This window comes from Manacus candei, unplaced genomic scaffold (assembly GCF_025592945.1).
Source record: "Manacus candei isolate 608988 ecotype Guabito, Panama unplaced genomic scaffold, ASM2559294v1 h1tg000050l, whole genome shotgun sequence".
NCBI lineage: Eukaryota > Metazoa > Chordata > Aves > Passeriformes > Pipridae > Manacus > Manacus candei.
In genome coordinates this window covers 33,619,732-33,633,478 of record NW_026138098.1, presented here as the reverse complement: position 1 = coordinate 33,633,478, position 13,747 = coordinate 33,619,732, and the positions used below count along the sequence as shown (strand labels likewise).

Here is a 13,747-nt window from a genome sequence, read left to right as displayed (position 1 = left end):
GGAGACACATGGGGGAAGGGGGACATGGCCAGTACTGGTCACTCCATGAAGCAAAAAGGGCATCAGCATCACATCAGCAGCTCTATGAAATCCCTGGTGGCAGCCTGCCAAAAGCCTCCCCCCAGTTTCTTGTGGTCTCCTCATGGAGATGGCCTGGAGAGCAGCATCTGTGGCCATTAGTGGCTGAGCTACACAACAGTGGCAGGCCAGGAAACTCGAGCCCATGGAGCAAGGAAACAACAACAAAGGCCAGGCAACATGGGGATGTGTGAATCAGGAGTGGGACTGAAGAGATAAAGGCTTTTCTCTTTATCAGCCCTGGAACAGAAGGAGTATGACCAGAGACTGCAGGAGGTCTGGAATGGAAACAGCAACTGGATTTTTGAGAATACTGAATGCATATAATGCCTTCTCATATTGCTTCTCGACATAAGCAGTTATTGCTGCTGTTGTGGAAGTTTAGGAAGCATGACCATCAAAATTATCAACCAGAAGCTTAATTTATAACAATCTTGTAATTTTAAAAAATTATTACAAGTACACGATAATATGTCTTTACCTGCATTTGGATAGTGATAGGACAAGGGGAAATGGCTTCAAGCTGAAGGAGTGCAGGTTTAGATGGATATTGGGAAGAATACCACCCTGGGAGGTGGTAAGGCCCTGGCACAGGTTGCCCAGAGAAGCTGTGGCTGTCCCATCCCTGGAAGTGTCCAAGGCCAGGCTGGATGAAGCTTGGAGCAACCTGGGCTAGTGGAAGGTGTCCCTGCCCATGGCAGGGGGTTGGAACACATCAATCCTTAAGGTCCCTTCTGACCCAAACCATTCCATGAGTGCATGATTTGAAAGTTGCAAAATGGTTGCTTCAGGACTGAAGAAGCAAGATCATCCTGGGCTTTTTTGTTTGGTTGGTTTTGATTTAGTGGTTTGTTTTTTTTCTTTTTACACAGAGAAACACACCTGTCTGGCAAGAGTGTAGAAAACTAACAACACCAAAGCATTGCTTCTTTTCAGGGCCAAAATTAGAGGCTATGAACAGAGCAGTTGAAGATTTCCCTTTTGCTTGCTAAGCAAAGAATGCTGATATTTGTAGGAAATTGCCTGGCTGTGTTATAAAAGATGTGAAAAGCTTTGTCTTACTCACAGATGATGATATAGGGGCACAATGGCAACAGTTTTATGCATTTTGTTTTAATTTTGTCACTGGAGTGACTTCAGGTTTTTCAGAAGAGACCTGAACAGACCCCTAAAAGATTTTTTAAAAAAATATTTATATTTATATTTCTATATTATAAATATATTATATCTATTTATAGATATAATAATCTATATAATATTATAAATATATATAAATATATAAACATATATCTTTATTTATATTTATATATTCATTTAAAAATATTTTGGGAGGAGGGGTTGTATTTTCTTCTTTTTCCTTCAATTAATACTTGACTTTAGCTATATTTGTCTGGGACTCTGAGCACCTCACCTGCAAGGTGACTGCAAGCTCTTGGGAGAAATGCCTGTCAGCAAAAGATCTCTGCTTCCCTTTAAAAAAGCCCACAGTCTTGATGAAAACTAGTCTGCCACAACCACCTTAACAGCTAGACAAAAGCAGTCTAACATCTTTTAAATAACTTGTCTAATAAAAGTAAATTACATTGCTATTTCTTTGTTTACTCTTCCACAAGCAGGAACAAAATATTAGGTTGTTACAAGCTTGGTATTCAAGTTTTGTCTTGAAAATATTCTATCTTCCCTCTTCCATTTAAAGCACTGGCAATTACTCTGTTGGTATCTGCAGCAGTTACAAATTGTCTCATGTCACTTCTTAAGGACAACAAATGCCTGTATCACATCAGTCATATTTCACAGCAAGGAAATCATTATATTCCCAAAATATCTATGTGGACCTAACAGGATTATAAAACATGAAGCTCGTGGTTGGCATTTTTCTATCATCTTGGATGCTTTCTCCTGAAAGCCAAGGCAGGTGGCCCTGCCATGCCCTCCCTGAGAGGGGACACAGGTGCCTCTGGGAGGGGTGACAGGTCCAGGGGTCCTGCAGAAACTGCCCCAGATAACACCAGTGCATCCCAAAGCTGTTTGTTACTTGAGCCCACTTAGCTCTTCTAATTCATGTGCAAAGCTGAAATGAAAGCTGGTTTTAAGGCCAGTTGTTTGAGTTTTGCTCCTTCACAGTAATAAATGTGGAGCAATTCCACTGACTGCTATAATCCTCAACAAATACTGCTAAAAAGCTACTCAAAGGCTAAATCTTTTAGTCTTGGTTTTGGTCACAATTCCAAACAATTATAATGAGAATTTTGTCTACAAAATAATTAGGGAATTTAACTTCATACTGCTGGAATGCCTCCAGAAAAAAAAAACAAAAACAAAACAAACACAAACAAAGTAAAACCAAAATCTTTCCCTTTACACAAAGGAATAAAAAACAATAAAGCAAGTTTTCATTCTAGAGGCAGTGTCAATCAAGATTCTATTATGTAACTTGATTCTTGTTGGAAGATGGGGGGACAAGAGATAAAAGATGTGTCCTCCTAAAAAATGGTGGGAGCTTTTTTATGGCATCATGAAAGATGGCAGGTGATCCCTGAATAAACAGGACTGTATGGGGGAAAAAATGACACAGCAGTCACTAGCTTCACTAGTCACCTGGTTTCACAACAGTCAGATGCACTCATTACATACATTTTATTTCAGTGTTTAGGTATCTTTCTAAAAGTCCCTTGTACCTTAGGGGAAACAAGACCTGGAAGTTTTCAAGAAAGCCATAATACACAGGTGACAGGCAATAAGGGCCACAATGTGACTTAGAAGTTGTCCACAAGCTCAGATCTACAACTTAGAACTGCAAAGCACCTCATGTTATGGCAGCAAACGCTCTAGAGGAAGAAGCAAAAGACATCAGAGAAGAGAGTCATTACAAAAATCTGACCCTCATGTTAGGTGCAAAAGCTTTTTTCAGTCTTTCAGGATCATGTCCTATCACCTGCATGTTCTTCCCAGCTGCATCAAAGTCAGCCTTCTTTTCCACTTAGCCTTGTTCCCTGCACCTACTCATTGCTTGGTGCAACACTTTGTATATGAAAAGGGAAACGAGTTAGGAGGAGAGAATTAGCTTTAATTTTCCCTTTCCCTCTTCTTTAATCCTTGAATACCCACTTGCTTTTGGTTAAAAAATAAAAATGAAACTTCTCATCTGCCAGCTCAGTACCATGAGTTATTTCATACACAGTCTTCTACAGAGGCCTCCCCATCCATTTCACTACATAGAGATTTTCTGCTTTGCTTTACAGGACTGTGCCACTCTTAAGCCAACCAGACATATTAAACCTTTACTTAAACCAACACTTTCCAACAGCATAACTACAGACGTGGGACAGGCACTGCAGGATGCCACCTCAGCCTCTCACAGACAAAGGCACACAGTCCTTTCCTCGCTGACATCAGTACCCCCGGATGAAGCTGAGCAGACCAAGCACCACGTTTGTCCTCGCCGGCCCTGAAGGCACCCCCGTGCCCGAGGACAAGGCAGGGCCCCTCCCCGCCGGGAATGCAGCAAGAGAGGGCCCGGTTAGCATTCCGAGGTGTCAGGACTTCATGCACCTGGGAGCCTGCACAGTGAGTCACACAGACAAAACATACCACAAAAAAAGAGCCCTCCTGGTTTAGGGAAGGCTCTATTGGAACACTTAGAAAAAAAGAAGTGTGGCACGGAAGCACACACACTTAAACCACAAAACCAGATTAAGCCTCAGACAAACAACTTGCACCAAAAATCCATTGTGAAGACTCACACCACATGTGCAAGTATCCTCCCTTCAGCCAGGCAGGAGCACGGGCTTGCTTTAACCTCTGTGCAGTGCAGCCAAAGGGAACACTAAAGAGATATAAAGTCAGTTCTAAAGCCTCACCAAAGGAAAGCTCCTTCCAACAGAACACTCCAGGTACTTTTGAATACAAAAAAAGCAAGCAAAACAAACAGAATACCCTGGCTAATCATATGCCTCTCTAATTCCACATTTATGCTGTTTAAAGCACTGCATTTCTTTTTGATATTGTGACTCCATTCTTCAGGGGGGTTGCCTTTTCTTAAAAAAAAAAAAAAAATCAACACCACTAACTGAATCACCTTATCTCAAACTCAGTTAAAAGAAGGGGGAGGTGGAAGGAAGAACCTTCAGGCAAAGATTAAGCCTGGAAAATTTCAGCCTGAAAGGTGTTTTGAAATTCTAAGTATCTGAAAACAGAAAGCAGGACGGAAGTGCTTAGGCCAGCTTTAACAGCCAGGGTCCCATGCCAGTCATAATAAAACTATCAGTGGGGATTTTGAATTACTACACAGGGAAGAATTAGGTCTTACAGAAGCCATAAATATCAAAGTTCATTGGTCCATGTCACCTTGAATTCTTCCCCCGACTACCTGCTTTGTGCAACCCAGCCTGCTCTTGTCTCCTCACAACAAACCCCTCTTGTCCAGAGGGACTGTGTCTCATCCCAAGAGCAACCACCACCCCTCCTTGTGCTGCTGGAGAAACTGCCTCTGAAAAGCACAAACCAGCTTTCTTCTCCTTTACAGTTAGGGTCCACCAGGCTACTTGCCCCATTTGGCCCAGACCAAGACTAAACATGAAGTCTTCCCAATTCTGGCACAGGATAACCTTCTGCCTCTCCACAAGAGTACCTTAAAAAGCACTGACACAGCTGGGTAGAACTATTATTATTTGGAAATAATAATACAGCCTTTTTAGTTATTATTTTCACAAGTTTTTCTATTGTCTTTAAATTTTAAAGAGACCTTTACTCTAGAAGTCTGCTTGGTCATGTTTAAATATCTAACACTGCAATCTTTGCCCACTTTTGACATCACTGTATTATAGTTTCTGGAACAAGAGCTCTTTGGCCAGACCCACGCTGGTGCAGCCCCCCTGGCCAGACTGTTTGCCCTCCTCACTGCAGGGTATGCACCGATATCGGTGTGCTCGTGCCTTGCTCCAGATGCCCATCGCACATCCCCCTTTCCTTAAAGGAATAGCATCTCACCACCCTGGGCAGCTGCTAAATAGGCCGAGATACAAGTGATGCGGACTACGTTGCTCTTTAAGTATCGTTGGGGTGCAGCAGGATAGGCTGGCTGAGTGTAGGACAGGCTGGGCACACGATTGGCGCGACTCCTTTGAGTGCTGCTGCGCCCGGTCCCTCCGCAAAGGCAGCCCGAGGCACTGCTCGGCCGCCAGCAGCCAGACCTTTGGAAGGTCAGCTGCCCCTGCGCCCCAGCAGCCGCCTCAGCCTCCTCCTTACCTCTTCGGCGACCCACATCCTTCTCCCCGGCTCCATCACGGGCACGGCAGGGATCATCCCCGCCAGCACCAAACCTCCAGTTGCCATAACACCACCACCTCTTCTCCCCCAGCTCCAAGAGCAGCTGGACAGGCACTCAGCGCCCAGGAGCACCCCGGGGGGCTACAGCCCCGCCGGGCTCTGGTTCCTTTAGTACAGGCAGGCGGACCCCAAGGAGGGAAGGGGCAGGCAGGGCCCTCCTGGGTGCGAGGCAGCGGCTCCTCGTGGCCCGGCCCCGCCGCTGGCCGTGCCCCCTCAGCCCTGGGAGCCCTCCTCGGGGCTGCAGACAATGGGACCGACCCCAGCAGCGGCACCGGGGACCCGCAGCGCCCACCGTGGCGAAGGCGGGGAGCCACTCCGGGGACGCTCCCCGGCCCCGCACTCCAGCGGCACCTCCACAGGGGGATGCTGCTGCACGGCCCTCGCTCGCCGCTGTTATGGTGGGGGTGGGCTGCGGGGCTTTTCCGGCTGGCCGGGGGCCCTACGGCCGGGCAGGGACCCTTTTAATTGTTCCCTGCCCTCCGCGCAGGCTGCAGGCAGCTTCTCTTGCCTGGCGGGTTTTTCCAGGCAGGCTCTGGCTGCTGCAGCGCAAACACGCTCCAGCACAGCCAGGGAGACCGGACTTTTTCGCTTTTTCGGCCAACAAACTGCGTTTTGCATTTGAATAACCCCCAGCCCGCCCGTCTCGGAACGGCCCGACCCGCGGGGCTCCGAGCCCGGCCGCGGGGCTGCCTCTGCCTCCCCCTCGCCGCTCCACCCCAGCTCAACTTTGCAATGAGCCAGGCGGCTACGGGAGGGGGGAAAGAGAGGAGAAACAGAGGGATTACAAACAAAAAGAAAAAAAAAAAAAGGAGGGGGGTCCGAAAGTAGAGATCCCCGCCGTCCCCCCCGCCCGCGGCAGCCCCGGGACCCGTCCCGCACACGTACCAGGGCTGCGGCGCGGCCAGCCCGCGGCTCACAGGAAGGGGCGATGCTGGCATGGCTCGGGTCACGGCCCGGGCCCCCGCGGGCCGGCGGCTCCCATGGCGCGACGAGCCCAGGCGGGAGAGGAGCCCCTGGCCGCGAAACGTGCTCTGGGCGGCGGCGGCGCCCCTGGCCGGACCCTCCGGGAGGGAGCGGGGAGGGGGCGGCCCGGCGGGGCGCTCGCCGCACCGAGCCCTCCCGGCAGGCGGCAAAACGCGCCCTGGATCCCCGCGGCCGGAGCGGGATTCGCCGCCCCCCGCACCCCACCCACGCCCCCGCGCCGCGGGGGGACCCGGCACGGCCCCGGGCACTGCGCCGTGCCCGCAGGGCTGCCCACGAGAGCCGCCGTGGGCGTGCCGGGCTGAGAACGCCGCGGGTTATTTGACAGCACCAACAACGAAATAAATAAAATGAGGGTAATGAGAGAAAAGGAGAATTATTCCGTTACTTGCGGAGGTTGCGGTTTGGCGCCGCACACCTCCCGATCAGCCACAGAGGTGGCACTCTGAAATCATCCCTGTTCTTTGTAGGCGGGAAGAGAGAAGACTGGTGAGCCGTGACGGGCGAGGGGCTCGCCCGGGGCCAAACCCTCTTGTCCTTACATGTGCCATCCGGGAGGACCCTCAAACACCGGCGTCCATCAGGGCCCGGCCGTCCCACGCGCGGAGCAAGCACACGCTGAACCATGGGGAAGATACTGGCAGAGGAGGAAGAACTGCCGAGCCACTCTCTCCCTCCTGCAAGGAGGAAAAATATAATGAGCCTTGCTCTCTCCCCATCCCCCACCTCATCCATTAAGAGCCACTGATGATATTTGCGGCTCCTTCCCAGAAGGAATCAGGCAAGTAAAATGTTGTAGTAAGAGGAAGAGTCAGCCCAGCCTTCTTCCACCACTCCTTATCACTACAGCCCTTTGTCAGAGTGGAAAACAGGCCACCAAATCTAACAGACTAAAAAACAGATGTTGGAAATGGGATCTGTGAAACAATATACCCAGGCAGTACTTTTTTAGAATGGCTTCATTATTATTAAGTCTGTAGCTGTTGCAATATAAAGCACTTCAAGTGTGAACCAACCCATTCAAATTCGAGCCTGCAGAGAGGCTTTTCTGCTGCATAAAAGGAGTAGTATGGTCCACATCCATTCCTAGAGATGCTTTAATACCAGTTGTTTGGCTGGTTTAAGTGTTAAAGGAGAAGCAGTGGCACAGGTCTGCACAGCTCCTTGTCACTGCTGCCATTCAGTGGCCTTGGGCGAGGTAGCTCTTCACTAATTTGTACCTCCATCACTTCTCTCCTCTCCTGTATGTCCTTGTAGTGAGAGAATAGTCTGGGAATCTCAGTCAAGCTCAGACACTTCAGATGCAACAAGGTGAAACCTACACCACAGACTCCTGAATTTTGAACACTTGCCTCATCAGCTCTCAGTGGCAGACGATTCCAGCTCTCTTTGCTGGGTGTAACCACACCCTCCGCTCCTCCAATCTGAAAAGGCTGCTTTTCTATGGGGCTGGACATCAAGACTGTCATCCCAAAGACTTGCCCTGCTAAAAGATGAGGTAACACAAGCTATTTTACTAGATAAAATAACAGGTGATTTGAGAAACAAAAGAGCTATTGCTCTGAAAGTGCTGAATGAGGCAGAAGTTGAAGGAACAGGTACTGGATGATAAAACCCCACATAAGCTGAGTGTGTTTCTCGGGAAGAGAGTAATAAGTTGGAAGTTGTGGTCTTGAACAAAACACAGAACAAGAAATGAGGAACTTGGGGGAAAGCAACAAGCAGTGAGAGCTAAGGTTTGTTTAGAGTAAGCAGGTTAATAGGAGCACCCAAACACCAACATGTGCAATCACAGCTCCATTAAAAACGTGCTAAAGGCAAGGAAACAAACGAGAACTAACAACTGTCTATTTTCACATAACATGCTTGTGGTCTTTTTCAACATCAAGAAATGTCCTGGGAAGTGAGTAGCACCAGGTGACAATCTTTCCTGGCACCAGGAAGATACTCAGCCTACTAACACAAGCTGAGTATAACCATTTAGAGAAAGATCTCACAGTAATGACTGTCTAGGCAACACAATAGTGGATGAAAGCCTTTCACTAAATGTAAACGGAGGCACATGAAGGGCAACATGAAAGTCACATCCTCTAACATAGCTCCTACCATGCAAAATGGAGATCCTGGTACTGTGACAGGTACCCAGGGAAGCTGGGCTGTGTGCTCAAGTGGAGTGTTCAGAACCATTACCAAAAGAAGAGGAGAACAGAACAGGAAACATCCCAACACCCTCGTCATTTAGCCCAGATCTGTTGTCTGCTCACATCTCAAGCATAACACCAAGTTCTGGTCTGCTTAAAAGGTGCAAAGACAAACTTGAAAGACATAGAAAAATGTAGCAAGGGTAGCCAAAGCCAGAATCAGCACCAGTATTTCCACCCTGGAAGGGCATCAGTCTCAGTAAAATCCCAACCAATATACTGTAAAAACAAAAGCAGGGAAGTGCCATCAGTGAGTGATTCTCACCATTTCTCTAAAGTAGATGATATCAAAGCAATTGATATCCTCAGATATCAGAACAGAATACAGCAACTTCTTTGTGCAGCATGTTACCAAACCATGAAACTCACTACTGCAGCAGATTGAAAAGGCAGAAGTCTTTAGAGATTGGGCTTTTTTAAAGCAAAATCAATGGAAGAAAGTTTAATCAAAAGCCAATTAATACAGAAGTACTATTTTAGCTACACATTACTTGAAGCTGAAAGAGTGCAGTGAGGAAATAGCCTTGTATGCTAACCTTGTATGCTACTCCTTCCCTATGTACATGCTACTGCCTATTTTCAGGAGTAAAGTTTTAAGCTTGTGGACCTTTGGTCTGACACAGTGCTACCCTTCCTGTGTTTTTATCCAGAATAAAATGCACGTTAGTACCTGCCTACAGAAGGAACAAAACTGAACAACACTGTACCAAGTAACACAGTGCACAAACCTGTGAGTAGTTCTGCATTACAGGCAATTCTGGCAATGCCCAAGTCTGTGGTAAAGATCAGGGAGCTGTGAGGGGCAGCTGCTCCCTGAGAGACAGGGAGCCCCACAAAACAGCCAGCAGGACAAGGACCTCCCTCAGCAGCACCCAGCCCCACTGTACACACTAAAGGTAAACATGACAGACCCAGGGGCAGCATCCACATCCAGCACAAGTCCAGGTAATAAAACAGCTTCCAAGAGAGGAGGCAGGTCTGAGGCTGAACTAAGAACCCAATCTGTAGGTCAGAAGCAGGTCTAGAGACCCAGGAGATAAGCAAATTTACATACAATGCAAGTGAATAACAAAGCATGTCCCTGATTACTTAACAGAGCCAAACCCAGGCTCCCACTAAACACAGCCCACAGCTGAGCCAGGCTGAGCTCCAGCAGAGCGGCTGCTCCGGTGGGCACCGCTGTGGGTGGAGACTCCAGGGGCAGCTGGTCAGGCCATTAAGGCCTATTAGTGCCCTCAGGGCCTTGACCCTGGAAACAGAACTATTCAGGTATGCTGTCCCTAAATCGGTCCTGCAGAGTCATCTGGATCAGATTCTGCAACAGGCACACCAATCCAAGCTAAGAAAGGTTAGACTGCTGCTGAATTTAAGCCCTCCACAAACCAAAACCTCTGGGAATCACATGCAAAGACAGCTAAGCTGCTTTTTAAGGGACAGATTTGATCTAACCAGGCCTATCTGGACTAGCTTTGCCTCCCTCATAGTGGAAACCTGATGCTGAGACATTAGGGCTGTCTCCTTGTGCGATAACAAAGCATGGATTAAAGCATCTACCTTGCAAAGCCTCCCTCACATTTGTTATTTTGGACTCCAGGGTGACATGGTGACCAGCCTGCTCTCAGGCTGTGACCCAGGAACCTGTGTGCTGTGCCTGCAAGCCCAGCTGAACACAGGCCAACCACTGTTAATGCCTTTGGGTTTGTAATACAGATGATCAGATAAATCACCCACAGCATTGTTAGTTGGCAGTATCTGAAAGAGAAAAGTCTTGAACAACATGAGTTTAATGCAGAAACTCTTGAATTCCAATTGTGGTTTTGACAATGACTTACTCATTTAGTCTTCCTTGGCTCTGGTTCTATAGATAGTATCTACCTGCCTGATTGGCACTGAGAACAGGTAAACATTTGTAAGCAGTTGAACACAAGAGAGTTTAAGTGTGAACACCATTTTACTTGAAGTAAGGCCAGAAGGGGCTATGATTTCATCTTTGGATACCCATTATAAAGGCCCACTGCATTCATTCTAAATACTTCCTATTAGATGTTCCTGACCTGCAGTGGACCTATTTTTACGGGAAATCTTGGCCCTGACATCTTGGCTCATGCATGACTGTGCATGAGCAATCTAAAGCAGGAGTGCAGAATGATTGTGTTGTGCCTTGCTGGTAAACACTGCATCTGGGAAGACAGATGTGCATGTACAAACCCAACATTTTTGGATGCTTCAGGTCTACAGCACTTTTGCAGTAAGCCATGTGACACCAGAGGTCACGTAGTTCACACCTCTTCCCTGCACCTGAAAGAAAGGAAGAGGCCTTCGTAGCTAGAGAAATTTGGCACCACTGTATCTGCAGACTCAATGACTCAGATGAGTTGAATATTTCTGGTTCCTTAAAGACCTCACAGACAGGCTTTGGGTAGGGACTGTCAAGGTCCTGAGGGTGCTAACAAGTGTTAATGGCCCTGACCAGCCTCACCTGGGTCCTCTGCCCCCACGACCAGGGTGGAGTCCGTGAGCCCAGTAACTTCATTTAAGCTCAGGCCTGGCCAGACCCTCCTTCTCTGTCTAAGCTCTGTTGTAGGTATCCTTGTTTTAAGTCCTGGCTCTGGCCTTGGTTGTTGTCTGGACCTGGTTGCTAGATGAACCTTAGGCTGGTTTTGGGCCTTTGCTCCTGCTGTTCCTCACTTGTCTCTCCTGATGGACTCTAGACCTGCTTTGTGCCCTTGCTGTGACTGAGGTTGGAGCCTGTCCCCAGCACCCAGCTCTGCCTCTCCTGCTGCAGGACTGTGCCCTGCCGGCGAGGACGCTCCCTGTGCAGTGCTCACCTTTGGCTCCTTGCTCACCTCAGGAAGTAGCACTCCTGTCTCTGCTGACAAAGAGAGCTCAAGATACTGCACTGGCAAGGAACTGAGACTTGCTTGAGTACTCCCAATGTGCAAGCCATAATCTTTGTGGAGGAAGAAGGGAAAAACAAAGCTCAGATTCTTGAGTCTCATGTGGGGAAAGCTCTACTTCTGCTGGTTTTGGATATGGTTTGGGACCAATGAGCAGACAACTAGGTAGCTGTTACTTCAGAGCGCTAATCAGTAAAGAACAGAAGCAAGTCTGAAGTGGAAACAAACCTTTGCAATGTCTGCAGTCCAAAGGCATGACACCTGAGGGTAATTTGAACAACTGTCCCAAAACAGAGCTTGCTGTATATCAGTATTTTAAGAGCACTGGAAATAATCTTTTCAGCAACCACTGCTATGAGAGTAACTTACCTAATTTCAGCATTGAGAATCTGTTTCAATTGATAAATATTTAAAACATGTTTACAAACCCAAGCATATTTAACAGCAAAAAAAATCAGGAAGAATTGATATTGATAGAGCTTCCCCAACCTGCTTAATTTGTTTCCTTCAAGTTAGAAGCCCTGTTCTTAAGCATCTTGATTTTAATGCCTTCTGTTGATCGTCAGTCTGCCAGAGGAAGCATGACGTGCTGTCAGACATGAGTGTAACCTGGGCAACATTACAATTGCTGATGGCTTCTAAGAATGGGTCATAAAAGAGAAGTAACTAGAGAAACTCTGTTAAGGGCATAAACACTTCAAGGTAAAAGGATGAAGTGTCAGCAGGGAGAATGGTAAGATTTGAAGGTGAAAATGAACTATTACAAAAGTTACAGAAGAAAACAGAGCTTGAGAGCACTTTATACCAGCAAGTATTTAAAAAACCCCCACAAAGCTATACACATAAAGCTGGCTGCTGAATTCCTTTGTGTGTTAGTATATCTATACAAGATGTTCTGTTTAGCTTTGCAATGCAAGTTTATTACTGTTTCCCTAAACAGTATGCACTCATGGGGCATGCTTCTCTAAATTACCAGGGCTGACAAAGGATCTTCCTGAAATATCTTGCCTTTATCCCAAAGAAGTAACAGCCCATTTATGTAATTTTTGATTTTTTTTTTAGTCTGAGGTGAAATTCTGGAAACTAGATGACTTTCAGCTGTTAGTGCAGTCAACACTTTCCTGTGTGAAATCAGTAAATTAGGTTCCTACAGCTGGAGCTGTTAACATAGGCTGGTTGCTGTGGCAGTTGGAGGCTTTTCCTGAGTGTAACCCCCAAAGAATACAAATTGGCTGGAGAAAGCTGCATTAACAGTGACTATAAAACTTGCTTCAATGACTCACAGAACAGTTGCTGTTCCATTAGAGACTTCTCAGGTATATTACAGAATGTGAAAAGGCTTGAGAGTTTTCCTCTATAAAGGACTTATTCCATATTTTCTGGACAAGTCTGTCCACCTTTGGAATGTGAGTTTTATATTATTGGGAAAAAAGCCTATTGTAACAGGCCCTTCCCAAATATATAAAAGATGTAGTGATCAAATAGAGCAAAATAAAGTTTCCCTGATTCTGAAGCAAACTTAATTTTAAGGAATGTAACTTATTAAAGGAAGAAGTGAATAATTTCTTTTGAAGGCAATTGGACACAAGCAGGAAGAAAAAATGTTCCAGCAATTTGTTTGGAGATTGGTTCCTTTGACTTGTGTAAGCATTGAGATCTGTTTGACTGCTTTCTTCATGTTGAAAGATGGACTTTAAAAAAAAAGGGATGTTGGTATATGAAACACTTCAAACCCAGGTGAAGATATACGGGGGAAAAAAGTGTATGAGAAACAGGTGAGTAACTGCAAAAAAAATGAGAGAAAAGCTGCCAGCACTAACTTTCTCACCTGATGTCACCAGGCATTAGGGTGTTCTCACCAGGCACCAGCATGGAGGGGGTGCATTTGGGTTTTGTTTTTTCCAAGAGTTGAGGACAAGCCTAATTGCCTCCTGGAAAGCCCTATGCACTGTGCTCAACAGAGGCATTGCAGAAAACCTAAACAATTGCCAGAAATGTTGACAGCTGCAGATATGATACTGGGTTTGACCTTTCTGATTCTAAAAACGCTGGATTTTTTTTTTCCAATTTCTACTTCCCTTTCTGATGCATTTTGAAACTTAAATATGAATAATCATACTGATTTTTTTTTTTTTTTTTCTGGTTATGAGACCATAATTGTAGACAAAAGAAATATGGATGCTCTAGCACGAAGTAGCTCTTTAAATGCTTAAAAAGAAATCGATGTATTTTATTGTATAGCCTAATTAGAGTCATTTAGGT

The 13,747-nt window shown here is 46.5% G+C and overlaps 1 protein-coding gene across 8 annotated transcripts in view; it reads right to left on the bottom strand.

The window, feature by feature from the left end:
* TET1 (tet methylcytosine dioxygenase 1) overlaps positions 1-13,747 on the bottom strand; it is a 96,203-nt gene that overhangs the window by 64,311 nt on the left and 18,145 nt on the right. The window contains exon 1 of one of the 8 annotated variants that reach the window (XM_051800238.1): positions 6,292-6,673. The exons of 6 other annotated variants lie outside the window; for them this stretch is intronic. The gene's annotated coding sequence lies outside the window, so the exon portion shown is untranslated. Of the gene's footprint in view, positions 1-6,291; positions 6,674-13,747 lie in introns of those variants that run through there. One more of the 8 variants, XM_051800239.1, reaches the window with a different exon arrangement.